The sequence below is a fragment of the Lissotriton helveticus genome, chromosome 11 (genome assembly GCF_964261635.1).
Source record: "Lissotriton helveticus chromosome 11, aLisHel1.1, whole genome shotgun sequence".
In the NCBI taxonomy this organism is placed as follows: Eukaryota; Metazoa; Chordata; class Amphibia; order Caudata; family Salamandridae; genus Lissotriton; species Lissotriton helveticus.
This window is the reverse complement of record NC_136072.1, coordinates 584,460,861-584,471,933: the sequence shown is the minus strand read 5'-3', so window position 1 is coordinate 584,471,933 and position 11,073 is coordinate 584,460,861. Positions and strand designations below refer to the sequence as shown.

At 44.8% G+C, this 11,073-nt stretch overlaps 1 protein-coding gene across 2 annotated transcripts in view; it reads left to right on the top strand.

Moving 5' to 3' along the window:
- The first annotated feature begins 1,701 nt into the window (after positions 1 to 1,701).
- Positions 1,702 to 11,073, top strand: part of HR (HR lysine demethylase and nuclear receptor corepressor) — a 418,401-nt gene continuing 409,029 nt past the window's right edge. For both annotated transcript variants that reach the window (XM_078666365.1, XM_078666366.1), the window contains exon 1: positions 1,702 to 1,830. The gene's annotated coding sequence lies outside the window, so the exon portion shown is untranslated. The remainder of the gene's footprint in view (positions 1,831 to 11,073) is intronic.

Below are 11,073 nucleotides of genomic sequence, written 5' to 3'. Positions count from 1 at the left end.
GGTGTGGGGAATGGTGGTTGGGGCTGGCTTTCTTTGGGCGTGGGGCTCTCTGGGGTGTTGTGCAGTAATGTGGATTTATGGGGGCAGTCTCCAAAGGATGTGGATCGTGGTAGGTGGCATTATAAGTGGTGTGGGGAATGGTGGTTGGGGCTGGCTTTCTTTGGGCGTGGGGCTCTCTGGGGTGTTGTGCAGTAATGTGGATTTATGGGGGCATTCTCCAATGGATGTGGATCGTGGCAGGTGGCATTATGGTTTGATATGGGGAATGGATGGGGTGTTCTCCTTTAGATGTGGGTGTTCATAGGGCTGATTTTGCTTGGCTTTACCAACATAGACGTCCCAAACCAGTCCCAAAGCCAAGCCAAATCAGCCCTATGAACACATGTTTTTTATTGGATGTGGGAACGAGTTGATAGGAGCTTGTTTGCGCTTGGGGCTGCTTATGCATGGCCATACACCTGTGTGGGGTTTTGCCCAGATGTGGGGATGGCCACAGTTGGCAGTGGGTGTTGATGTGTGCTATAGTAGGGTATGGGAAATGGTTGGGGGAGAGCTTGCTTGGACATGGGGTCCTCCTGGGTTTGACCTTGCACAGATGTAGGTGCTTGTTGGGGTGATGCTCGGACATAGGGTGGTCTCCATTGGCTGTGAGCGTAGAAAGGTGTTATTTTGGTTTTATCCAATGAGTAGCTTGGTAAGAGCGTGCCTCGATGTCAGTCCGTTTGGTGGTTTGCTCTTGTTTGAAGGTGGAGTCACTATGGGATATTGCTTGGGGGGAGAGGGTTGTTCAGGACGTTGGGGGTTGGTGTACCTTGAAACTGAGTTTTGGGTGGTATTGCTTTGGTTGCATGTGGTGAATGGCTGTGGGGTAATCTGTGCTGATAGTAAGGTTTGTTTGGGAGAGGGTGGGTAGATATGGGGTTGGACTTAATCAGACACAGGGGATGTTGGAAAGTAGGTGTTATTGGGACTTATTTTGGTTGGGTGTGGGGACTGCTTAGATCGACTTTGACTGGAGAGTGGGGCTGGTTCCATGTGGCATGCATGGGCGCGGGGGCTGGTTTGGAGTTGACCTTACTGGCGTCTCCGTCGGATCATGTGGGTGTTGATGGCACTTACTTTGTTTATCTGCTGCCAGCACTTGTTGGTGGTCGTGCTCGAAGGAGGGGTATACACCGTGAATTTAAGTGGTTTTGGTCGTATTTGAGAACTTACCAGGGGGTGCGTTTTGCTCACACGTGGATGATAGTTTGGGTGCTTTACTTTCGGTGGGCTGTGGGGGCTGGTTTGATGTCGTGCCCTAGGTGGTTTATTGGTCGGGAGTCTTGCGGGAGTCTTTCAAGAGCGCTAGAGCAGTTCTATTAAGAGGTCGGAGCGCTGAAATCCTGAAACTACGCTCCAGCACGAACTACTCCGCTCGGTGTGATCTGTGTAGGTGGAGGGGCACCGGGAGGTGTGGGGGAGGCGGTGCCGGTCTGACCCCCCCATGCACTGGTATTGGGGGGGGAGGAGGGGCCGCGCTCCGTGCGCTCTCACCCCTCCAGCCCCGGCCGTGCCAGGGCTCCCCGGGCTCTCAGCCTAATTCCCAGCAGCCCCGGGCGGGGGCGGGATGTGTCCTCCGGTGCCCTCGGCAGACACTGCCAGGGAGGGACGAGCAGACGAGAGGGGGGCGGGGACCGGAGCACCGGGGCGGGGGTAGGCACACGGAGCAGGGAGGAGACTGGGGAGCACCGGGGAGGGGGCAGAGACCGGAGCCGGGCTCGGTGTGGGGGCCGAGGGGGCTCCTCTCCCCGCACACCCGCGTCCCTCCGCCGCCGCGCCGCATCGCAGGTAAGGGCTGAGCCCAACCTTCATTCCATTTGAAGCGCTTGTCCGGGTGGTTTTGCCCCCTCTTTCCGCCGGTGCGGTGCTCGCTGGCGATTTTCGGATAATTTAGGGACGCGACAGGAGAGAGCGATGGAGCGAGGGGGTCATCTGAGGTAGAAGGGAGGGCGGCGGGAAGAAGGGAAGAGAGCTCAAGTGGACGATGGGGTTAGAAAAGAATGGAAGGGGTAAAGAGGGAGCAGAGGGGAGATATAAAAGAAGGAGACTGAAAGGGCGATACAGGAGGAATGAAGGAAGGAGTCTGAGGGAATGAACGGGAAAGGAAGGCGCGGGGACGAATGGAAATAAGCAGAGACGGGGAGAGGAAGAAAAGATGCGGGGACATAAGGGGTCATCGCGCCGAGAAAGGAGTTTGAGAAGATGAAAGAAGAAGAGGAAAGAGGCAGAAGGTATGAAAAGAGCGAAAGAAGGGAGTAGAGGCGAGAGAGAAGAAGCGAGATGAACTAAAGATGTAAGACACTGGATGGGAGATGAGCGAAGACAGGCGAACACTAAAGAGAGGCAAAGTGGGACTGGGAGAGAAGAGAGAACGTGAGAAGTTGAAGAAGAGAGGAGAATGAGGTTGGGAAAGAGACGGAATAAAGGATAGGAAGGCAACCAAAAGGGAGAAGAGGAGAAAACGCAGTAAGGGTGAGTCCGGTGATGACAACACAAGAAGGAGTGAGGAAATAAGTAGATCAATAAGAGGGGAAAAACAGGACAGTGATGAAGCAAACGGAGGAGAGTTATGGAGGAATGAGAGAAAAGTAGGTTAGGAGCATAAAGAGAAAAGTGGAGAGAAATAAAGGAAGATGAGATTGGGTGAAATGCTCGTAGGAAGGAGTGAGAAAGGAGGCGACAAGTGTAGAATGAGAGAGAAAAAGAGTGGAGTCGTGGAGGAAAGCGGGACAGGTAGTGTGGGAATGAAGGGGAGATGGGAGAGAGTAACGTAGAAAAGAGCGAGAAAAGGATGAGTGAGATATTGAAAGAAGTGGGAAAAGGGAGAGAGAAATGGCAGAAGGTGAGTCCGGATGAAATGAACATGAGAAAAAGTGAAGAAATGAGGATAGGAACTCAAGCGCTTTGAGATTACTGAAAGGAAACACGCGGCGCTATACAAAACTCCTTACTGAATAAAGAAAAGCAGTAGGGTAGTGAAGAAATGCGGGAAAAGGGCGAGCGGTTTAATTAAGGTATGAGAGACCATCGGGAAATGAAAGGACTGAGGGGAAGTGAGGAGAATAATGAAGAGAGCAGTGAATAAGAAAAGAAAAGCGTGAGAGAAAAGGAGAGACTCGAAAAAAGGAGAGATAGAATGAAATGAGCGTTGTGTGTGTGTGTGTGGGGGGGGGGGGGGGAGAGAAGCCGAATGTGAAAAGCAAGAGTGCTGTAAGGATAGAAAACAAGACAAGAACATACGCAGTTGAGAAAAGAGTAATGAACGTAGGTAAGTGGAAGAAGGAGAGAAAATGGAGTAACAGGGGAAGGGGAGACACAAGGAAAGAAATGAAGGAAGGTTAACTTGACAGCGAGGAGACCTACAGAAGGAGAGAGAGAGAAGCAACAGAAGAAAAGAGAAAATTAGTAGAGGAGCGTAGGAAGGAAAGAGTCAATAGGAGAAAAATGACCGATGAAAATAAACAACGGGAGCAGAGGAGGAAGATAAGGATACGAAGGGTATGGGTAATGGAAGAAAGAGAAGGAGGAAGAATGAAAACAAGAGGAGAGGATGGCAGTAATGAGAGAGCCCTGATAGGACCAGGAGGGACCAAGGAAAGAGTGAAAAGGAAGAGAAATGATGACCAAAGGGGAGAGAAATGGATAGAAAATCAGAGAAAAGGGAGCAACTAAGTCAAATGATAAGGAAAAGGAGGAATCTGACAAAGGAGGGAAGAGACTGTGGAAAAGAGAGAGAAGGTTGGTGAAGGAAAGATGGAAAGAATGTGTGGCACAGCGAGGGACGGATATGGAGAGAGAGAAAAGCCACCAGTGAGATGAAAGATGGGGCAGCAAGAAGTGCAGAGGGGCAGAAGTGGATTTAATAGGGCAGCAGTTGCTTCAGAGTGGGTATTAGGGCAGTGAAGGGGAGAGGAGACAAAAAGGGAAGGAGAGGAAGAGAATGGAAGGAGACGGAGAAACAGTGAGAGGAACAGAGGAAGGACAGGATGAGTAGAAAACTGGGATGGATAGGGAGAAATGACCCATTAACTTGAGAAAAGAGACACACAGGGATTGTGGAGAAAAGGAAGAAAAAATGCAAACAAACTAGAGGAAAACGAAGGAGTCTGGAGCTGAGAAAAAGGAGACTTGGTCAAGGAGAGAGCGGAAGACGCCAGAGAAGAGAAGGAACAATGTATATGCCAGAGGGATGAGGGAAGTCGGAGAAGAATGATTATTGGGAGAGAAGAACAAGTGTTTGAGAGAAAGAGGAGTATGAGGTAAAACAGGCAGAGAGATTGACAGAATGGAGGGGTTGAGACGATACAGAAGATGAGGCAAAGTGAGATGACAGAGAGAGGAACAAAAAGCAATCCGTAAAGAATAGATGACGAGGCATGACAGGAAAGGTAATGAAAAGCAACTGCACGATGTTAAGGAACACGACAGAAAAGAGGGATAGAGAAGAGAAAAACAAGCACAGCAGAGAAATGAGAGGAAGAGGAAAGTGAAACACAAAGAGGGGAAGAGCTTAAGGAAAGGAGAAGAATGAGGAAAGAAAATGCACATGGGGAGAATGAGTTATAGAAAAGAAAGAAAACAAAAGTACACAGACATGGGACAAGGAAAGAAGAGAAAAGGCATGAGCAAGAAAAATACAGAGAAGGAGAGCAGAAAATAGAAAAGGATGAGCAACTTTAGCAGTTGAAAAAGATAAGAAAATGAGAGAAAAAGAAGAAAGGCAGGGAACCAACAGAATAAGAGGAAAAAGGAAAGGGCAAATATACAGAAGGTCAAGTCAATGGACAAAGAGAAAAGAAAGAAGGAAAGGAGAAGTGAAACAATACAGAGGGGAACAAATAGTTAAGAAAAAAGAAAGGGCAATGAAAGATAGACAAGAGAAGGAAAGGAGAGAAAACAGGAGGGAAGAAAATCTAAACAAGAGAACAATTTAACGACATAGAAGAATATTAAGAGGAAATATAGAGGTGGGGACAAGACAAGGAAAGAAGAAAGTGGAATATGAAAGCTATCATATACAGACAGTAATAAGAAAGGGGAATGGTAGATGAGAGTAGAAGAAAGAAGACAACTTAGAGAATATGACATGGAAAGGAGAGAAAAAATAAGAGGAACAAAAATACATTTATGGGTGAATAAGGCATGGAAAGATCAGAAAAGGAAGAAGGAACAAAAAGAAAATGTAGAGTAAGCACCTAGACAAGGAAGGAAGAGGAAATAGAAAATAGAGACAGTGGGAGCTAACAAGGAAAGTAAAGAAAAGAGAAAATACAGGGCCTGGAGCTAAAAAGGTATACAAGAGAAATACACAGGGGCAAGAAACGACAGAAAAGAGAATGAAATAATGGGAGAAGAAAAGTAAAGACATTCATTATACAGAATAAATAATGGAAATCAAGGAGAGTTGTTAAAGATAAGTGTAAGGAGAGACAAATACCTATTGAATAACTTATGTAAAAGGTAGTGTGGAAAAGGTAGAGGTATAAGGGTAAGAATGAGAGAGAAAATAGGCAAGAAAAGGCTATGGGAGAAATACAAGGTGGGAAAAAGGAAGACAAATTAGAGGGGAGAGGGAAACAGAGATAAAATAGGTAGAGAAAACTTGTGGCAAGACAAAAGGGGTGAACATGAAAAACAGACACCACAGAAAGGCATAATAGAGTGGAGTGAGAGACAGAAAGAAAGAAATTAAAAGACCAACAAGGACCAGCCAGACAAAACGAGAAGCCTAGAGGGATGGGGGAGGCAGAGGCCATCAATAAAGAGTCATGTAAAGAAAGGAGGAAGAAGCAGTGAAAAGGAAATACAACGAGGGAAGAAAAGCGAGAAAGTTGTAAGAAAGCAAACTTGTATATGGAAAGAGAGAAGGAAAGAAGCATGCATAAAGACAGTTCAAACTAAGAGGTACAGAAGGAATAGTAGGACAAGACAATGACAGAATGGAGTGAGGGGAAAGTTGAGTAAAGAAGCAAAAGGGAGAGAAGAAAGTGAAAGAAATATAGACATGGGTGTGGCAAGACAGAGTTGTAAAAGACAGAAAATAAAGAAGAAAAATGGAGGAAAAAGATTAAAAGAAGGGTGATATATAAAAATGGTGAGGATGGAGGTATTGATGAGAAATAGAGAGAAGACAATGAAGGAAAATACAGACGACGAGGGGCAAATAAGAAAGAGTAAAGTGGAAATACATACAGGAGGGCTAGAAAAGAAAGAGGAAAGAGAAGAGTAAAATAAAACGAGAGGAAGAAGATCCTTAAAGACAGCAAAAGGGGAGTAAAATATAGATTGGACCGAAAGAGCAAAGGATAGGCCAAAAGGGTAATAAGTGAAGAGGAGTGTGTGAGAGAGACAGACAAAGGAAAGTATAATAAAAAGTGAGAAAGAGAAGAAGAAAATAAGAGAACATATTGGGAAGAGATCAAAGATGGGAAATAAGGAACTAAGAAATGCACTAGAGGATACAAGCAAATAGAGAAACGATAAAGCTAGAGAAATAAAGGGAAAATAAAGATTGGAAAAAAAAGAAGAGGGAGAGCGAGAGACAAATAACTGGTGAACAGAAAGTAAACAGATTGACTCTATGAAGAGAGAAAGAGAGACAGCTAGAGAAATGTAGAGAGGTAAGTGGAGGCGACAGAAGAAAACTTGAAGACAAACAGGAAAAAAGTAGGGAAGGAGAAGAATAAAGGAAATGGAAAAAACATAAGAAAAGTAAAGAGAAAGAAAGAAGACAATTAAAGAGAAAGATAGGGGGCCACAGGAAATGATTAGAGATAAAAAGACTAAAGAAAATATAGAAGGAACAAGAGAAGGGCAAATGAGGAGAACAAATAAAACAAATAGATGTAGCTCTGAAAGGAGAAGAAATAAATAGATGTAGCTCTGAAAGGAGAAGAAAGAGCAATACAAATAGGAAAAGAGATAGGAAAAAAGAGAGAAAAAGCAGACTAAAGATAAAATACAGAAATAGGAGTAAGAAAGGGTTAAACGTGTATCAATAAGAGAAAAATGGTACAGTGATGAGGCAGGGAAGTAAAAAAAGAGGGCATTTTGGATGTGGAATGAGGGAATGAAGAAAGATAAAACTGAAAGAAACATAACTGACAAGACAAAGAAAGAAATTGAAAATTAAAAGGGGCTAGAGAGGGGAGAAAAAAGTGAAAATGCACGAGAGAGCAAGAGAATAAGGGAAAGAAAAACAGCACTTTAGGCTGACTTTTTAAAGAGAAACACAAGAGAAAGTATGGCAGGACAGAGAGAGTTAAGGGCATATATGAAAAAAGTGGCAAAAGTAAAGAAAAATGGGAGTGAAGAAAAATACATTATAAAAAGTTCTGAAACCAAAAAGAAAGAGCTAAAAAGTTATAAAATGGTTCATGGAAGGAGAAAAAAGAAAAGAACATTAAGAAGAGTGGGGCATAAAGGGAGACAAGTAGGGTAAGATACAAAAAATCGAGAAACATAGAGAGAGAAGAGAAATGAAAGAGGTAATAGGGATGGAACGAGGGAAGAGATAGACGGGGAGCATGTGGGAGAGAAAGAAAAAGCAGAAATTGCGATTGAAAACATAACGTGTTAATATACAACAAGAAGATGCATTATTGTATAGAGGTGAACGTGGGAAGGAGAGAAGGGAAGAAACGTGAAAGAAATGAAAGAAAGGTGAAAATAAAAAATAAAAAACTGGAAGAAAGGGGAGAAAAAGTAAATACAAAAGAGCAGGTGAAATGAAAGAAGAATAAAGAGAAAGAAAAAAGAATGAAATGTAGAAATGAGGGCAGAGAAGAAGAGAAAAACAAAAAAGAGAGGAAATGTGTGTGTAGAGAGAGAAGAAAGGCGTAAAAACTATTTAAGAGGTATAAAAGGAAGGGGGTAAAGAATATGAAAGAAATCAGCAAGGGGAAAATAGAGATGCAGAGAGTGAAAGGTCAACCCAAAGACGGGACCAGGGCAGGGAATAACTGGGGGCATAAAAGGGATAGACACAAATGCAAAGCCGAGTGATAAAGATTTCCTAGCGTTTTTTGCCCAAATCCTGGGTCTCTGTAGTTCGGGTGACATTGTTACCTATATATGTGGTACTCATTTCACACTCTCTCATCCCCATATGGCTAGAAGGCTACATCGGACCTCTGCCTGGGATTAGAACACGGGAACTACGAATTGACGATGGTTGGGCAACAGGTGCATTTACCCAACGAGTTGTAATATCAGCTTCACCGAGAGCGAAAGCCCGTCTTCTAGAAAGAACCGAGAGAAGGGGCTGAGAAGCAGCTCCGAGCCAGGAAATATAAAGCTGGGGACCCACTGCGCCCTGGTGTCTGGGACAGAGGAGTTCCTTCAGAGGAATGGCGAGGCCCTGTAGAGAGAATTCGGGCGGGAAATCACAGCGAGGGTAAGAATAAGCTGGTCGGGGTCGGAGGCTTCACGTCCGAAGGTTGAATGTGGATAAGAAAGTAAGGGTGGATAGGAAGCCGAGTGAATAGGAGGGACGGCACGGAGAGAGTGTGAGAGAGGTTGGGAAAAGAAGTGCGTAGAAGGGAAGGCCGACTGCATAGAAAATAGAGAGGGGTGAGTGAAGCAAGGAAAGACAAGATCTGATTGATGAGAAAGAAATTAGGAATGGGCGAATGGAGGGGTAATGTGAGCAGCGAGCAAACGCGAGGAGAGAAGAAAGAAGGGAATGAGTGAGAAGATTTGAGGAGAGGAGGCAATCATAAGCGCGATGGGGAGGGGGCCCTTGGAGAGGAGAACATGGGAAATGCGCTGCACTGAATTAATAAAGAATATTCGAGAAGAGGCTAAGAAAAGGCAAGAAATAGGAATAAAAGAAGGATGAAGAAAGAGGGGGAGCTACATGGTTGTAAGAAAGAAAACGTGTAGAATAAAGGAAAAGGGAAGGAGTGTAGGAGAGTAGGAGGGAGGACGGCAGGCAGGAAATTAGAGAATGTGGAAAGTGAGATGCCAGAAGAAAGTGGAGGGAAAGGAAAAAAAAGGCATTAGGTATGGAGGGAAAGAAAGAAAGAAAAAAGAGGGAAGAAAGAAAGAAAGAAAGAAAGAAAGAAAGAAAGAAAGAAAGAAAGAAAGAAAGAAAGAAAGAAAGAAAGAATGAAAGAAACAAAGAAAGAAACAAAGAAACAAAGAAAGAAAGAAAATATTAGATGAGGAAGGAAAGAAAGTGAAGGGAAACATACATGACAGTAAGAGAGCGAAGGAAAGTAAGAAGAAAGAGAATTATGTTAAATATAAAGTGAAAATAGTGGATGAGACATGAGAAAGGGATTAGAGAATGGCAGAAAGAAAAACGGAAGAGAAATACATTAGGCATTGAGAGCAGAGGAGGGAATGGGAATATGGAGGGAGAATAAATGAAAGGAGAACGCTACCGGACTTGAAAAAAAGATGGAAGGAGAGGCAGGCAAGGGAGAAAGAAGCAAGGGCAGGAAAGGGGAAGGGTCTCGAGGATTAAGATTTGAGAGAAAGTGAAAGATATACATGTGGGCTGGTAGAAGCTAAAAAAAACGCGGGGTATCGAGATCTAACATGGCCTCTGTGACCAAACAGCTCCCATTCGAGTGGCATAACTAAAACAGTGACAGACTGGCCTGTCAATACAGAGGGATTCAGGGAAAGGGAAAATAAAAGACAAGCTTGGAGGTGACAGAGAGAGAGAAAAACTGAAAGGAAAAGAGAAGTAATGCAATAAAGATGGGGGAGCAAAGGATAGGGGGGAGGTTGGAGGGAACAGAAAGACAAACCGGGAAAGGGACACAATGGAAATATTTAAAACAAAAAAAAGAGGTGCAGAAACAATGAAGAGAGCAAAGAAAAAATAAAGGAAAAGAAAGACCATAGACGTCTATGATTAACAGAAAGAGAAAAATAAAAGGAGAATGGCCAAAAGGTGAAAGGGGAAAAAACAAGCAATAAAGTGATAAGACCTGGCTGTTCGACCAGTAGCAACAGCCCCGCCCCCCCCCCCCCCCCCGCCCCCCCAGCGCCTTGGAACCCTTGGGAGTATGTAGCGCGCTCTACAAATTATTGATTGATTGATTAATTGATTGATTGATAAGGAAAGAGATAGAGTGTGAAAAAAGGAGGGAAATCTAAAGTAACAGAAACATTAATTCAATAGGGGAAATAAGTACAACTTTTATATAGAAATAAAGATTTGCAAGAAATATTGGGAAAAGAGAAGGAAGGGAGAAGTAGGGAGAGGAGCCTATAGAGCAAATGAATACTGAATAGTAGGGAAAATAGACGGGGAAACTGCAAAACAAGAAACAAAACATGAGGAGGGAAAGAAAGGGCAAAGGCGAAAGAGAGGCGATGGAATATGATGAAGAAGAGGAGGGAGTGCTCAGGAGACAGCGGGAGTCAGACAAGGTAGAAGAGAGATGGAGAAAACAGATATCCACAGGAAGATGGAGAAAGGAGGCAGAGAAAAGAGAGCAGCGGCACAGATGGAGAATCGGGAAAGTAGGGAGAGGGGGTGGAGAGAGATGTAGCGAAGAAACTAAAAAAAAAAAGGATCGAAGCAGGGGAGGCACTGGGGCCTGAAAGAGGTAAGGAAATAAAGAGAAACACTTGGTGTGAGACAGAGAGGTGCCTGTGACAGACGCACTGAGAGACGGAGGCGAGACACCCATGTGGTGTGGAGGTGCAGGTGAGAGAGGGGGGGGGGGCGGTTGAGAGAGTGAGAGGTAAATATACAGGTGAGGATTAAACTGCGAGACAGAGGTGTAAGGGGGTCAGAGGCAGGCAGAGAACGGAAAGGAGACTGGGTTACATATCGGTGGAGAAGAAGGCGGAGGCGGGGAGGGGGGCTGGAAGTGAGAGAACGAGAATGTTCTGAGGTGTCGCCCATCACACTGCCCTCCCCAACACACACGCACTTCCCAGTCGGACGCTTCCCAAAAACAAAATGCCACGTACTCAGTCCAAGCAAGCTGTGTGCCTCCCTCACTGGGGGCACAGGAGCGTGCCAGGCCGGGTCCTTTGCAGAACCTGCACGTACCGTAGCATGGCACG